The sequence below is a fragment of the Rhinolophus sinicus genome, linkage group LG02, assembly GCF_036562045.2.
Source record: "Rhinolophus sinicus isolate RSC01 linkage group LG02, ASM3656204v1, whole genome shotgun sequence".
Taxonomy (NCBI): Eukaryota; Metazoa; Chordata; class Mammalia; order Chiroptera; family Rhinolophidae; genus Rhinolophus; species Rhinolophus sinicus.
Window position 1 is genome coordinate 83,878,543 of NC_133752.1, and position 16,888 is coordinate 83,895,430.

Here is a 16,888-nt window from a genome sequence, read left to right on the forward strand (position 1 = left end):
TCGGTTCATTCCATCCATGACAACCACACTCAAGACTGCACAACGAACACAGACGCACATCATAGCTCAGGAGATTTGTGCAAAGCAACTTGATAAACCAGTGCAATATGGGTCATTGCTCCAAGTGTATATGACGAAATGACCAATCACTAACATGAAGAAGATTCTAGGGACCGCATTCCTAGGTGTTGGCCATGGGTCAATCATGGTTCCTTTGGAGATATGTAAGGAATAAGCATACAGACCTGCTGTGATAACTCTCATTGATGATATTTTGGAGTGAACCAAAGAAATCAGGCTTGCAAGATGGTATTACTCCTGAAAGCCTGCCTTGTATGCTCCATAGCTCCCTTTCCCAAAGTCTCCCCCCAGAAAGACAGTCTTCCACTTCCTCTCTTGTCCTCATTTCCAAATCCCACATGCCCTTCAAACTCCCAAGACATTGGTTGATTACCCAGACACCCATGCCTACTTTGTAGCCATCATCTGTGCAGTCAGGACCAGCTACATAATTTGGAGGGTCCCATGAAAACTGAAAATACTGGGCCTCTTGTTTGAAAATTATTAGGAATTTCAAGACAGTGACAGCAAAGCATTAAATCAAGAGGGAGGCCTAGCACAGAGCACTATGGAATTCAGGTTGCACACCCATGAAGCCAGTCTTGAGTGCAATAATTATCTTCTGGAGGTTTGCCTCTCCCAAGAAACCAAATTACATGTAGGTCAAAAGATTAGAGTCAGATGAAGGAAATTGGGTGTTGCTGAAGCTGTTTGTGCCCTATTAGCTTAGTGTGCCCTATTAGTTACTAGTGTGTGTTAGACGTCTAAAGGGCAGTGGAAAGTATGCTCACTCAAGGTCAGACCACTCCTACCTAGTTCAGCCCCTCACTGGCAATGTAACCTGGGAAAGCCACTTAGCCTCTCAGACTCCATTTCCTCCTCAATAAAACAGGAATGATAATGATACTGAGTTTATGGGGCAATTGTGAATGTTGAAAGAGATAATGTACTGGGAAGTTACTTTGTAAACTAAAGTACTATGCAAATGTTATTAGCCTTCTCTCTGGAGATACTTCCATCTAGATAGCAAACACGGGTCTGTATTTCCTCTTTCCTGGATAGTACTGGAGACACTCTGGAAATACTTTTCTTTTCTAACTTTTACCCCAGACTCTATTGCTTCTGTTATTACAGCATTATAACATAACCTCATGTTACCCCAGGTCACAAAAGACAGTTACAGTTATAGTTGATATTTCAGGAGAGACTGATACATTCCTATCATCCAGATTGAATAACTTCTGTGGATGGCGACTCTTACACACTAAATTTTGTGCGAATTAACTTCAAATTCAGAGAGTGTCATTTTCAAAACTAGTCTGTAAATTGTGGGTCATAACATACTTGCAGTCACCTACGTACAGTATACATTTTGCTCTTGTTAACTCCTCAGCTTCTTAACTACTGCTATGTGCACGTAAAGATCTTGCTAAATATTAGATAAATGAATGAATTAGTGAATGAATAAATGAAAGGAACCGATCATAATCTGGAGATACCAATGCTGATGCTTGTTTATAATCATCTAGCGTGATTTCTTTGATGGCAGAAATAGTAGTTCTCCCAGTTGCTACCTAAAGACTCCAAGCAGAGGGAAATGCATCCCAGCTAGCTGCAGTACTTGATCCCAGGAGGAGGCTGTCTCAGTGAGAGCAGCTGCCGGGTCAGCTAGGAACAGGATGGAGTGAGAGGAGTCACTGACCAGCCCACACACATCAGCCTGCCTTGGATGGGAAGCACTGGGGTTCTCAGCGTTGGGGTTCTGAGCCTGTTTCAGTGTGGTCACAGGGCATCCCAGGGCCAGATCAGGGTGCAAGACCATCCCAGGAAGAACCAGTCTGGAATCTGTGGTCTTTTCTCTTTCTGACTTTCCTCCTTACACTACCTCCTCCTATTTCTTCCTTCTACTATGTAACAACCACACAATCAGGGCCACTGTTAATGTATTCTAGCCCAGATCCAAACCATGAGTCACCTCTGAGACTGTTCCCATTCCCATGGAGCTGAGGAGTTGAACCGGTCCTCTTAGAGGAAGTCTAGCATGGACCTACATCCTTGGCTCTGAAAGACGAGGCTAGTTTTTGGCGATGGCTTAAAGGAAAGAAACAAATGATTTTCATTTCCAAACTTCTATTTCTCCTATATATATCTGGGCCAGGTGTGTAATAAAGACAATACATGTGTGTTAACAAGCTGAGTACAGCTCCCATTCTGGTCAGCTCACAGAAACTGCGAGCTCACAAGTTCAGAATGTGACTGTGCTTTTCCAGATAGTGCATATTGGAGGTGACCCAAGAAATTCCAATAAAAGTAAATTGCTTGTTCTAAAAAATGGGAGTGTTCAATTTTTAATGTTAGGAAAGACACAAGTGAATGACTCGGAGCATTCAGCCATTAGTGGTACAATTATTATGCCACCAAGCCCTTCAGTGAGAATTGAGACTCCTCTGCAAAATCTTTGAGCAAATTAAAATCTTGATTGCTGTGCTTCCAAGGTACCTAGAAAAGAGAGGGAAAATAATTAAGGCATGATTATTGCAACTCTGACAGCCCTTGTGATTTGAGAGTTGATCTTCAGCTCTAGAGAGTTCTGAGTGCTCCAGTGACGTACTGGTTTAATTCAAGAGAATAATAAGCCAAAATATGTCATTTGGAGGAGCTAACGTTTCCTGAAGGTGGATTTCATGAATTGAATTTTCAGCAGTTAGAATGAGGTTTTCCTTCTTGTTATAAGGAATGATTTTCTCATCTATGCGATGACGAGTACTATAAGAAAAGTAGTATAGAAACGTGATGTGTTAAAATGGAAAAATCAGTATGAACTCTTGGCTTTAAAAAAGACATATTTTTAGCTCTATCACTATTAAATGTGGTAGTACAGCAAGAGCAGCACATACTTATGACAACTTTTGGTTCCTAATACTATTCTCTATCTAAAAGGAGAGAGAACTCCTTTTGGGCAAGAAAAATCAGGATGGTTTTGGAACATCATGTCTTGCCAAAAAGCAAGAATGCCTTTGAGCAGAAGCAGGGCTAAAGGGCAAAGCAACTTGCTTAAACAGTCTCCTGCTGTGAGAGAGCCACAGATTACAATCAGTGTGATTGTTAATGTAATTAGGACAAGTTAAACCTATGAAAGACCACGAGTTTATGATACCCCAAAGGAAATATTAACATAAATTATGTGAATGGTAATTGTAGTACAAAAACAAGTAACTATAAAAGGATATGTTTTATTTGTATTGATTTTAATAAATAAAAGACAGAATGTGTGTATTTTCTTTCTTTCATTAAGTTTAATGCCTATTTGTAAAGTATGGATATATACTTGCTTCTATCTGTATGAATAAAAATGGTGAATACAAGAGATACTGTGAAAAATCGAAGAAATTGTAGAGACTGTACAAAGGATAGGAAAAATTCCTTATTCCTGGTGCTCACACATAACAGGGGTTTAACATTTAATCACTACAGGTAGTCATAGATAAGACACACTCACACAAAGGGTTCAGCAGAGATAAATTGAACCAAATGTACTAAAGAGGAAAGCTAACTAGTATGGATCTCCTAGGTAATTAAACCTCTTGATGGTCCTACTAGTTTTAATGAAGTAGCAAAAGGAATAAATACAGTTTTAATAATGGTAACAGATAAGGTGAATATATCATAAAGGAAAAAAGCCAAGCAGGACTTTAAAAATAAACCATTTGAAGCAAGACACCAAGTTGCAAAAAAAAATCAATGATCTTGAAAAGTTTTACTGAGCTGGTAAGTGGAATTTGTCGGTAAACAAGAAGCTCAGCCTGGATGCCCAAGGGCTGAGGTTTGACTCACCTCAAAAAAGTCCTGTACTCCACCCAAGGATTAGTTGATAAGGCATATGGTATAAATAAATGGTCTGGTCTGGGGATCATTCTTTTGGGTCTGGTAAGATTACTGCAATCCCGGGACAGTAGCCAAATGACTTTATGAAAACCCTAGGAAGATACTGAAATAAGAATAGCTATAACCCAAAAAAGGTTAAAAAAAAAAAAAAAAAAGTACAAAAATAATGAAGAAACAGAGCAAGCCTATTAGATTGATCTCTCAGAAATAATTTAAGTGTAATAACACATTTTATATTTGTGTATGTTTTATCAACTGAAGGATTTGAAATGTTTTTTTTTTAAATCAGCAAGACTAATACATATATTTGTAATTACAGTTTAAATTGTGTAAGGGAATGTAATTAATTAAATTCGATTTTTAAATGCTGAGGAAAATTTAGTTTTCAGAGCTTTATTAGATATATGAAATGAATAATCTGGGCATTAAACGAAGTACAAATAGTTGTATTTTTCTCCATATCCCAAAGCCCATGGACATTAAAGAATCTAAACCACAGGTAGGAGGGGTGATGTGTGGCAGGCGGAAATTGGACTGATGATAGTCCTCTGCTAGGAAGGTGGGAAGAGGATGGGGAGGGAGAACTGAGAGGCCCCTCTTGTACCAAGTTTCTTATATAAAATGGGCTTGTGGGCAAATAGGTGTTCATATTATTACACTCTACACATTCTTCCGTGTTAAAATATTTCATAATAAAACAAATTTACAGTTGTACTTGAAAGAAGGGAAACTGTCTCGGATGGAAGAGGTGGTCTTAGTCCAAAATGAATGGCTAGATTGGTTCAAATTACATTGAAAAAGTTCAGCATCTTGTAACCTTACCTCTAAAGCAGAATGTTACAAGTTCAAGACCATTTTAACAACTGCTCAAATTAATTAACTACATTGCAATTAGCCTTAACATTTGATTCTAAAGACGTTCACCATTAAATATATGTTAATCTATTACGTGCCTTAGCTTTTCATGAAACTGTTTAATACATTTTCTAGAAATAAAGTCACATTGCCTCTGTGGAATTTTGGCTTGTGTTGTGCCTTAAAACTGTAGGTATGTGTGGGAAAACATTTCCTTCGTAACAGTGTTCTATTTGTTGAGTTAACCAAGCAAGTTACCAGTAGTGAGTTATTTTTATGTTAACTGTAGTCATGATGGAAAACAAAAATGCAGCTAACCCCACAGTAACAAATAAATAACCCTTTCGTGCAATATAAGAGAAAAATACAAAAAATGTAGGGTTAGTGATATTCTGTACCTTATGCAGAACTCTGCAGTGGTCCAAAGTTACCATGACACGGGCTGAAAATTGTGCAGTGTAGGTCACTTACTGGGCCATTGTCAGCACTGGGAATTTTGTTACTGAAAGCCACTTAGAATGGTTTCTTCCTAACTGTCTTCAGAGGGGAAGCTCTGTCTAGAGGGCTTTGGCAGGGTTCATGCCTGAATCAAGAACTCAGAATCTCTGGAATTGACCAAGCTAGAGGAAAGTTTACTTTTTTCCATAGTTGCCCCTGAGGGCTGGCGCCAGAGTGGAACCTGAAAGAGTTCTTCGCTCATTTCAGTTACATTGATTCCAAGAGTCTATCCTTAATGCATGTATACTGGAACTTTGGGTCAACATTTCAGTTAATCAGTTCTGTATTTGCTGTTTCTACACTTTCAGAAACTTCAAAATTTGACATTCGTTGTTTGAGCACAGACTGGTTCTTTAAGATTTTCTTTCTTTTGTAGTTTTTAATCTTACCTCTGTTAAACCTTGTAACAGTTGCCTTACTTTTTCTTACAATTCTAAGACAATGGGGTTTGAGGGCACCTCCCCTTATTGACGTAGTTACTGTTTGCTAAAAGTGAAAGCAAGTAAATGAAAATGTAGCACAGGTGCTGGCAGCATGGCAGGCAGGACGTCTCACCCCTGCAAAGGTCCTATGGTGTAGGGGGAAGCAGCCAACACTCTCTGGGTTGGGCCTACGGCTCCTGGCACATGCTGGCCGTGTGACCTTAAACTAACTATTTTACTTCTCTAGGCTGCAGTTTTCTTAGTGAAGATGGATTCACAATATCCTTCCTATTAAGGATGTTTTTTATTCAGGGACAGGACTAGGGTAGGATGAGTGAGAGAGGGTTGCACAAGCACAGTCAGATTTTTTCTTTCGTGAAATTTTTGCTATTTGGTTCATCATAGATTTTTTGCATTAATTTTGATTTCTAAAATATTGCATTAAAATATTATTTGATTATTGAGATTTTTGGATCCCGCTTAATTTTACGCCTGAGACGAGTGCCTCACTTTGCCTCATCCTACTGCCAGCACTGCCACATCTAAACTACCTCCAAGCTTCATAGTATCTGTCTCCCTTTCTCTTATCACTCCTCTGCTCTCCTTTCCCAGAGTCCTGGTTTGACTGAAGGAGCATCTGAACTGGTCAACTACCTTGTCTACCTGTCTTCTTTATAATGCATCCTCCAAAGCATTGCCAGTGGAATCCTCCTAAAAGACAAATCAAATTCTATCACTCTCCTGCTTTAAAGCCTCCAAAGATTTCCACTATCACATGTCTAAGCTTGTTCCCCAAGTCTTTCATATCCTGGCCCCTGCCTACTTCTGTGGCCTCATTTCCTGCCACAGCCTCACTCCCAATGCATTCTGCTAGTTCATGCCACCATGCCTTTGCACATGCTGTCCCCGCTCCTTGAAGGCCCTCCCCCACTTCTTTAATCAGCCGACTTATGTCCATCATGCTATATTGAGTTCATTGATGTACTTCCTGTAATTAGACTGATAGCTCCCAAAGAGCAGGAATCAGGACTTTTTACCTTTGTACTCCCATCTCCTAGCACAATGTTAGTGGGACTCAGGAATTATTCGTTGAATTACTGAATAAATGAATTAAATAAAAAGGACGTAATAATGCATGGCACACAGTAGTTACTCAAAGTATTAGTCTTCCTTGTTTTGGATTTTACACCCAGCTATCCTAGATAGGTTTACGGTTGTCATTCTCAATGAGCAGATACTTTTTAAGAACTGAAACTTTCTTAAATAAATGGTCTCAATGTATTTGTTGATTTTCCACTGATTGGAGGCTTTGTTTGAAGTTATCCAATTTAACTAAACAAATTGGGTAATGAATTGTGCTGGTCCCAGCACCCTAACGGGTGGATGAGCAATGATTCCTGCTGTCAAAGAATTTTCATCTAATATAACTTATTATGAGAAATACTCAGTGTACACGAATATAAGGCTTATTGCAATAAAGTGCCACAGAGTGTCATACAAAAAGCTATGGCAGTGACATAATGTGTAGTTGAAGAATCAATGGATTGAGATGTTGGGAATGGGCGCTGCACGTGGAGGACACAGAAGCACAAAGGAAATGGTCCATTTGGAAACAGGAAGTAGGTCCAGTGGGGTACATGCAGGGGAGTGAGGAGTAAAACCTGGAAAGATGATTGAGAATATATTGCAGAGGGTCTGCAGTACCACACTGAGGGATGTGTGCCTGCCCTAAGGTCGTTAAGGAAGGTGACTCTGGTAGTAACGCTCCTGTGGGTGTTTGCTATTTAAAAGGGACCAAGCCATTGTGAATTACTTTTTTAAAAAAAATCCTCCCAAGTGCACTGAGAACTGTGTTCCTCGTTGAAAGACCATATTATTGTGAGATAGCACACTTTTAAATAAAAGGAACTATGCGCTATATTTGAGTAACCTAAAAACTTTTGAATTTAGGAGTATTTATTGTACAGAATATACATTTTCTCATGTTAGAAGGAAAAGTTGGTGGAAAATTGTTGTTTCGTGTTTACTGAGTTGGTGATTTTTCAGTTCTTCCTATTCAAGGACAACCTTTGGTCTAGGGGTCTCGCCATTTACCCACCTGGATCTAACAGTCAACTCAGAAACTGCCTGGAACTCGTCTCCTTTCCTCAGCTGCTATCAAGACCTTACATATGGCAATCTCTGTGGAAGAGATATGCAAGGTGGGTCAATTTCCAGAACCTAGAGTGACCGTTTCTCTAGAAAGTGATGTGTTCAAAGTAAATCACCAGTGATGTGTGTCAGCTATTTGAAAATATTATTATGTGCATGTGTGCCTCACGGCGGGAAATATTGATGTGGCACCTACAAACCTGAAGACCAACTTACCAAGTGTATGGTCCTTTGCCCTCATTTACCTTTGCATTTCAGACATTAGAAGCATACATAACTTTTCTGGAACAAATGAGTCATGAAAAGCCAAATTTTCCCATACTTCAGCTGTCTTAAAAATCTCAGGTCACAAAGAATCAGATACTACAAGTGTAAGAAAGTCACGACTGTAGGAGGAAAGGGAAAACTAGTCAGAAGCTTTTGAATTATTATTACTCCTAGGGAAACAACTTCTGGCGCAACAGGACAGTGGTGGTCAACAATTCTTAAACTTTGTTGTAAATTAGAATTGTGAAGATATTCTATAATATGTGCGTATGCCTGGGCTCCATCTCTGGAGATTGTTTCAGTAGGTCTTGGGCAATGAGGGAGAGTTACCCAGTTATTTCCATTGAAAACACACACACACACACACACACACACACACACACACACACAGTAATTTCAATACTGACAAAGTTTGGGAGCCATTAAAGAAAGGACTACTCATCTCTGTGTTTCCCAAATCCCCAAGCACCCAACTGTCATGTTTTTATAGTATTTTCTAATGGAAATACTTGCTTTGATTCCTTCACATTAGAGTAAAATTCTTTCAGATGGCTGAGATCCTATTATCTTCACATTCTTTCTATCTATTCTAATGGGCTGACATAGGCCCATGGAAAACTAAGAATAGAAATAGAAATGCCATTGGAAGAGGTGTTAGTTCAGGTGCACTTAGAAGCAGATGCCAAGATAGGCTTAAATGTGCAAGGATTTTATCAAGGAAAGGACTCTGTAAAGGAAAGTAAGGATGGAGCCCAGGAAATCTGGGAGAGCACTCAACTGACAGGCAAATCTGACCGACACTGAAAGAGAGAGAGAGAATGTTGGGTGGAGGTATCTAGACTACTGTGTAGTATAAGCAAGGTTCAGCTAAGTTGTCAATGAGTCCTCAAGCCAAAAGAGATCTTTCTATTTAAAATAATTTAGATTTTATTTATAGATTCTTCCTACCTGTGTGATAATCAGAGTGTCCGTAAAAAATGACCTTGAGAAATTAGTGGTTTTCAAGTTAATTGTATCTTCTAAAGAGATTCTACCAATTATCACTGAGATCTTGGAGTCTTTTTTTCTGTGATTAATAATTAAAGCTTTACCTCTGGAGAAGAAAGAATGAACATCATTTCAATAAAGATGCTGGATCATTCATTCATTCATTTAACAAAGGGAACAAGATTCTAGAAATGGTTCTTTAAATACAGAGTGTTTTGATAGTAAGCATTTCCCACTATTCTGGCTATTAGTATCTTTGGCATTCCTGTATATGTCACATATAGTCATTGATTCACAGGCAGAGCCTAGAAAGACAGCCAGTATCAATGACAGTAATTACTGGTAACAGTTCCATAGAATAGATCTTCATTGTTGTTTCAGTTGTTTCCTGAGCTCCCAGCAACATATTAGGATCTTCTAATCCCTGCTATTCTAGAGCTTCCTTTTCCCAGGGCGTCATCTATTTTCCCTCCAATGACATAATGCTTAGCATTTCAATCTGAAGTTTCCAGCGCACTCTATAAAGTGGCTAAATGTAACTTGTGTCTAAGAGGAAGGCTTTCTGATAGAAGTGTATACAAGCAGCCCTCAGTTCTTTTGTGCATGACTTTCAGGTACCACAGTTTGGGTATACTAAAAACTTTCACAGCCAAAAGGTTTTCTAAATGAAAGGGTTTATTGAGCCATGTGCTGGCCAGAAAAAGGACCAGGTCCTGGGACATGCAGTCGAAGCCACCAGCAGCAGGGCTAGGTGGAAAACACAAACATGTCTGTCATCTTGGGGCTGAGAGGGTTTTCCTATACAGTGGATTTGAGGAAGAATGATGAAAGTTTTGAAAGAATTTACCTTGCTGTAGATAAAGGGGGAGGGAGTGAAGCAGAGACAGTCCTGGGATAGGTGCATAGTCCGTTTGCTACTCTTGGATTGGCTGTGGGCAGCAATCTAGAAAGTTCATGTGTAAGTAAGATACTGTGGCATTTGAGGTTCAGCCACTCCCTCTAGATAAAAGCTGAAAATAGCTACCTGGAAGTTGATTCAAAGTTTCAACATATATTCAGGAATGTAAACAGTCTTTCGTTTATGCCCACGGAAGGTAACTGGTTAACCTCCCTTGTCTCTCTACCCTATTCTCTAGCCCACTATAATTAAATTTAGGACACCTCAGAATTTTTCTCTTATCAGGTAAAGGACACCAGTTGTCCAACAACCTGGTTCAAATTTCAGTTACTATATCTTATACTATGGAGTAATTGCATAAAGTAATTGCTCCTAGGTCTTTAGTCCACAAATCGCTACACAAATAACATGTGCACTCTGATCAGTGACCATCACATCACTTTTCCCAAGTCTAGCAGTTATTGGTCACTGCACAGCTTGTATTCAGTTTATGTACAGACAGCAAAGGGTGGAATTGTGTAGTCTCCCAGGGATAAACTCCGTTGACATGTTACAAAAATGAGTCGTAGAGGGAATTGGCCAATGAAGATGAATGTGCAGCAAAGGAACAAAAAGTGATAATGCTAGAAGTGAAATTTGAATAGAGCACATATTAGTTATAGGAGAAATAGCTGACAGTGGGAATGGTGACCTTGCTCTCGTTAGTGCCTCTAGATGTACAGCCAAAGAAACGTAGTGAAATTAGTGGCTTATCAACATAAATGAGGAAAGTGGTGGTGATGAAAAGGATGAAGGTGTTATCCAGAGTAAGTGAGGCTGGCAAAAAAGTCACGCTAAAGGAACTCATAGAGACACTGCACAATACTGGAAGCACGAAGCATATGATGTCGGAACCTGATGCAGACTCAGAAAGGAATGTGACAATTCACCAACCCATAGAAAAGTTGCTTGCTACATATTGCAAGTTATATGACAAGAAGAAGGCAAGCAAGCACTATCCAACCTTTCTTGATAAGTTTTTTACATAGAAATGAAACACTTTAATGTTTCTAATGTGTTAAATTATACTAAATGTTAATTGTACTATTTTTTTCCTGTTTTCTTATAGTTTTATAAATGACAGAGAGTTTTAAATGTTTTGACAAAATTTTTAAAGGTCATGGAACAATTGTAATTTTGTGCATTAGTAATGAAGATGGCTTTGCATGGTTTCTGCTTCCACCGTCATTTTTAAAGTCCTACATTAATGTGCAAGGGAGGACCTCTTACACATACATGTAAAGGGGTCAAAATATCAGGTAACAAAATTACAGAAACTCATATCCCACTGATGGTCTCCTCCAGGACTAAAACACACTACTTCGTTCTACCAATTACATACTGTCATTTTTCTATTCCAAGAAGCCACTGTTTTAATAAAAATTTTTTGAGAGCAAAACTGATCACAAAACCAATGTTTTTGAGAGCATAACCCACCACAAACCATGCTTGACAGAAAAACGCAAATATTCATTGAGCATCAGAAAAACTGCTCTTATATATATTTTGCCATGCATATCATTGTAAGAGTTACTGCGTTTTGTCAAATTTCTAATTCCTTTTTTTCCTGACAAAGTTTAACATTTACATTCAATCACTACAAATCTGATGCAGTCAGGATGATATTTTCTTAAACAACTTGAGTTTGGAAATTGCAACCTTCAACTTTCTGGTCTTCTCTCCTAAGTTCTTTGTTTTGCATTGTGCCTTTTGTATTAGGTTGGTGCAGAAGTAATTGAGGTTTTTGCAATTCATATTTTCAACCTTTTATACCACAATTACTTTTGCACCAACCTTATAGAACCTAACTTCCCAAATTTTGTCTCCAGCCCTGGATGCTCACCAGGCCAATGTCACTATATCAGCTTGGACAGTCTCCTGACACCTCACTCTCAACTGTCTGAAATCTGTATCTTCATTCTTTAAAAACCCATTCCTAACATACTTATTTTTTCCTGATTATTCTTCTGGTTTCTCAAATTCCAAAACTTGGAGTTAAAAATTCCTCTTTCTCCCTTGCGCATAGTGTACCATTAAGAGTATTTGTTCATTGCTAAATATTCTTAAGACAATTGAATTGTGAACACCGCTGTAGTAAAGAGTTAGAGGTACATGTGTTTTACATGTGTGCACAGATCAGTGAACTTACGTAAATGAGTGTATGAGAAGTTGATCAGGGATTGTGTTTATGGATTGAAGGATGAGTGGATTAAAGAGAAAAGCTTTCTGCCTAACGTGACCCTTGTGCAGTCCAAGTGGCCAGAGTGGCTTTGCCAGGATGGGATTCCCATGAGGCTCCTGGGACAGTTGCCCGGAAGTAAACTCTGGAAGGGGCGCCAAGGGCTGAGTCAGAGGGAGAAATGGGATCTGCCCCTCCCAACCCGTCCTCTGAGATATGGAACTTTGTCAACACTTCATCAGCGTATGTGGAACCCAGGGTCGCCAGGATACATGTGGCAGCGAAAATGCCCTGGTCTCCTGACGGGGGCATCACCCACTTCTGGAAAGTGCCCTGGACCTTCACTTGTTCCCACTTTGGCCACGACTGGACATTCTCTCTGTTCTGGAGGCAGAATTGGAAGTTACACTTTCATGGGTGTAAGTGGTTTCATTTTCATGGCAGGCAAACAAGAAGAATGGCAATTCCACATACAGAAGTTCCTCTTCTTACCAAGAGATAAATAAAGCCATGTCGTAGGCAGTCCTGAGTGAGACTGAGTGGTGGGGGCAGCAGGGCAGAAGTGATGTGTTTTTCCTCTAGGTCAGCTTTATTGGTTTCTAAGGATGATTTGGTGATGAGAGAAGCAAGGAGGCAAGAGCCATTCCAGGCAAGAATGGCCAGTCTGAACAAAACACTGGTGGGTTGACATGAGTGATTTCAAACTGCACTGGAGGAAGGCGATGACAACTTAAATAACTATCGTTCACTAACTGCTCACATCCACTGTCTCCTTTAATTCTCCCTTTCATGGAGTAGGAGAGGATATTATCCCTGCTTTGCAGAGAATTGACTCGGACAGGTTAAGAAAATCCTAGGAGCCTGCAGAGATGTCACAAATGGGCTGCTGTCAGGTCTCATGACCCTTCCTTTCCTGTTAGAATCATTCCATTGATTTTCAGGTTTTGGATCTTCCTTGGTTATAATATTTGTTTATATTAAAGAAGTGTTAGTTACATAAAATGTTACAGGATTAGTTATCAGGTAGTCTTCCATTTTAAAGTTTACGGAGCACAAATCTCAGAGATTAATAGCAAATTATACATCAGCCTCCAGACCTAGGCCACACTTCACATCCACATTCAGGGAAAAGAAACCCCAGACATGCTCAAGTCAGACTTTAACAATGGGTTAGTTTTAAAAACACCCTGTATGGTCACAGATTTCACACTTCTCTGTATCCCTCAGAGTGTTTAGCATTGTGCATTATTCTCACTTGAAATGCAATAATTATTTCTTGATTGGTTCGCCATGACTAGTCTTGTTTGATTCAGGAAAACATGAAGGCATTTCTCAAATTGGAGCAGATTTTGACAATAACTACAAAAGTTATTTTATTTTTTTATAAATGCCACTGTAAGAATGAAACATCTCAAGGGAAATGCAACTTGCCATTCCCATTCATATGTGTTGACAAATAAAATGTATCTGTGCACACACATGGTTGAGGGGACCGCTTCTTATACAAATATAGAATAGCCCCCACATTTCCTGGATGCTTATTTATGCAAGCATTTGTTTTAAAGCCTGCATTCCTCACTAGAAGGGAGAGTATTTGTTTTTCACCGTGGTTACTGACATGTTTGGGAATCAATCAACAGCCATTGATTGAATGAGCTGGGTACTACTATAATGAGACAGGCATTTTGGGGGTTATCTCATTGAATCTCCTTGGTTCTCATTAGACAGATGACTGAACGAGAGAGGTTCAGTGACTCGCTCAAGATCTTACAGCGAGTAAGTGGTTATACCCAATAGGACTTAGAAAGCAGAGCTATCTAGCCCTAAAAGCCCGTGCTCTTTCCATTGAGTCGGAGAAGGGAACAAACAGGAACCACATGTGTACCTGGAAAAACTACTAAACCCTCTGCTCTTTCTACCCTTCTCCTTCTCACCTCTGAAGAAAGGACCCACATACACACTATTTTCACCCACCCGCTGGATGCTAGTAATTATAATTTCACATTTAGAGTTTCTTTAATGCATGAATTATAAACCAGCAGGCTGCAAGCTGAGTCTGGTCCTCCAACATGTTTTGTTTAGCGTGGTGATTTTTTAACAACTGAATTTGAAGTTTTACGTCCCCTGAGACCCTATGGTCTTAGACTAAGTTGCTCCCCGCCCCCCTGTAGGCAGCCCTATAGGGGCTGAATTAAAATTAAATCCCAGTTAAAATGCTCATACCCCTGGGAAAAGCTAATACGTCAAACTGTTAATAGTTTGTACCTTTTCGTGACTAAGTTTAAAACCCTCTACTGAAGAGAGATCCTCAGGGGGAAAGACAAGGCAGCTGAGTGAGGAAGGAGAGGAATGTTGGGAGCGAGCAGGGTAGGAAATCTGAGTCCTTCGGGCTCCCTGCGTCCTTCCCATCTCTCAAAGCTTTTCTATGTCCACCTGCCCAACTCTCAAGCAGGAATCCCTAATCAATAATTTCCCACCAGTTACCATTCATTTCTCTGGAAAATTAACCACAATATTAGAGGTTAAAACAATAAGGTTCTGTAATAATCTATAACTCAGATATGCCTAATGTCTGAACCTTGTAAGAAGAACTCATTTCTCTTTATGCTGAAATATGAATAGTCTCAGCCCCCATCTTATATGACTGATGAAGTCCAGTATTTCTATTATTGATAATAATAAACTTTTTTTGAGTACTTATTATGTGCCAGGTACTTCGATCTTAGCTTAAACAAGAACACACAGACAGACGTATACATCTGCATGAATAATCAATAATTTTCAAGGACAGGAAAGAGCAAAACTGTATTTAAGGAAGAAACATTATCCTAAAGAAATCATAATTTGCAGAGATGTAATTCCCAAATGAAGACAAATGTTGGAAATATTACTCAGAACAGTACAGTTTTTCATTTACTTGGATCTTTTATTGCAAAATTAGATCTTTCTTTACTGAAAATTCCATTAACATGTTTTTCCAAAGACAGAGGAAACAGTCTGCCCTCAGAGATAAGTTTAAGCCTTCTCTTCTGGCAACGTGAAACTGAATCTTTAAATTATAAGTATCTCACAATGATAAAGATCCCAGGGCCCAGATAATCAGAGTAAAGTTATTTACCCTATCTGAGGTCCCCTCCCTCTAGTTGGTCTAAAATCTTAGAGCCCAGGCTTGAAAGGTGTATAAGTTCTAGTTACCCTTGACTAAGCAAGTCTTTGAGGTATGAGCTTTTTTCATTTTCTGTAGTCTTAATAGCAAATGACTTAAAATATCAAAATTTCTCAGATTATAGGTAAAAAATTCAGTTGTGATAACGGTGAAATGATAAACTTATTATACAATTATAATCATTTTAAAGTGTAGTGTTGTATTTAGGAAAAAGTGTACTGATGTCTGCAATTTAATTGGAAGTGCACCAAAAAGATGGATCAATGGAGATTGAGTAATGGATAGCTGGATGGATACATGATAAAGAAAGTATAGTAGCATGTTAGTAAATGTAGAATCTAGATGGTAACTATACATTCATTATAAAATTATTTGTTCATTATAAAATTATTTGACTTTGCTGTAAGTTAAAATTTTGTACTTTTAAAAATTTGTTGTAAATTTAAAAATTAAAGGTGATGGAATACACAAATAGGTAATTATGGTCCTTAATCATAGAGAGCCCAGAAATGTACCCATGAATATATGGGATCTTGGTGTATGACAGTAGCAACATAAAGTAGTGGGGAATGATAAACTATTTAATAAGTGGTGCTGGGAAAAGAAGTTGTCCCTTTTAAAAAAACAAAAATTAGATTCCTACCTCAATTAGCCGTATAGTCTAGTCTTTTCCACTGCTCCAGCTCTGTTTTTTTCTCTCAATTGTAACTCCAGGGCCTGGGTGCCTACTAAATCATCAATAAATAGTTGTTGAATGAAGAATAAAGAAATGAAGACCTCAGTCTTGGAAGATCCACGAAGGGTTGTGGGATTCCTGTGATCTGTGCTGTTGCCAAGGGTTGGAAGTAAGAGCCAGGTAGCTGAGTCCTGAGTCCACCCTCTTTCCTGTTCCTTGTCAGCTGAGCTAAAGCAACTATCACACTGACTCCTGATAAGGAAACTCAATGATGAGTGCTATGAGGTTGTCCTAACATCATTCAGTGGCTGGCAGAGCTCCCTTGTAGACTTGCAGAAATGGAATTTGTGGCTGTTTGCTCTTCTTACTGCTATTACAAGTGGGACAGGAGTGTAAGATTTGGGATGAGAGGGCAAGGAGAAAATAATGTAGAAATAAATGATGAACACCAATTACAGATTGTTTATACATAAGACATATGTCACAGGTATGTATATTATAAATGTATGCATATATGCTACATATATTATACATGTGTGTGAGTGTGTGTGTGTAAAATGTTAGCAACGAATTCTATTATGAGCTTAGCCAGATCTTACACACATTTTCCTTATAACCTTGGAATAGGAGAGCAAGTTACTTCAGAGTGAGTCAAATTTGGCAAAAGGTATTTTGAAGTACTTTTACATATTGATTTGAAGATTTTGTAGTCAGGACACATATTGTACCCTGATGCTGGTAAGTCATGTGCTTCTTCTCAGCACACCAATGATAAAATGGAAACACTGCATGTGAATTATAGATA

At 38.9% G+C, this 16,888-nt stretch overlaps 1 pseudogene; it reads left to right on the forward strand.

Moving 5' to 3' along the window:
* Positions 1-7,760, forward strand: part of LOC109447295 (centromere protein L) — a 69,759-nt pseudogene extending 61,999 nt beyond the window's left edge.
* Positions 7,761-16,888: the final 9,128 nt, after the last annotated feature.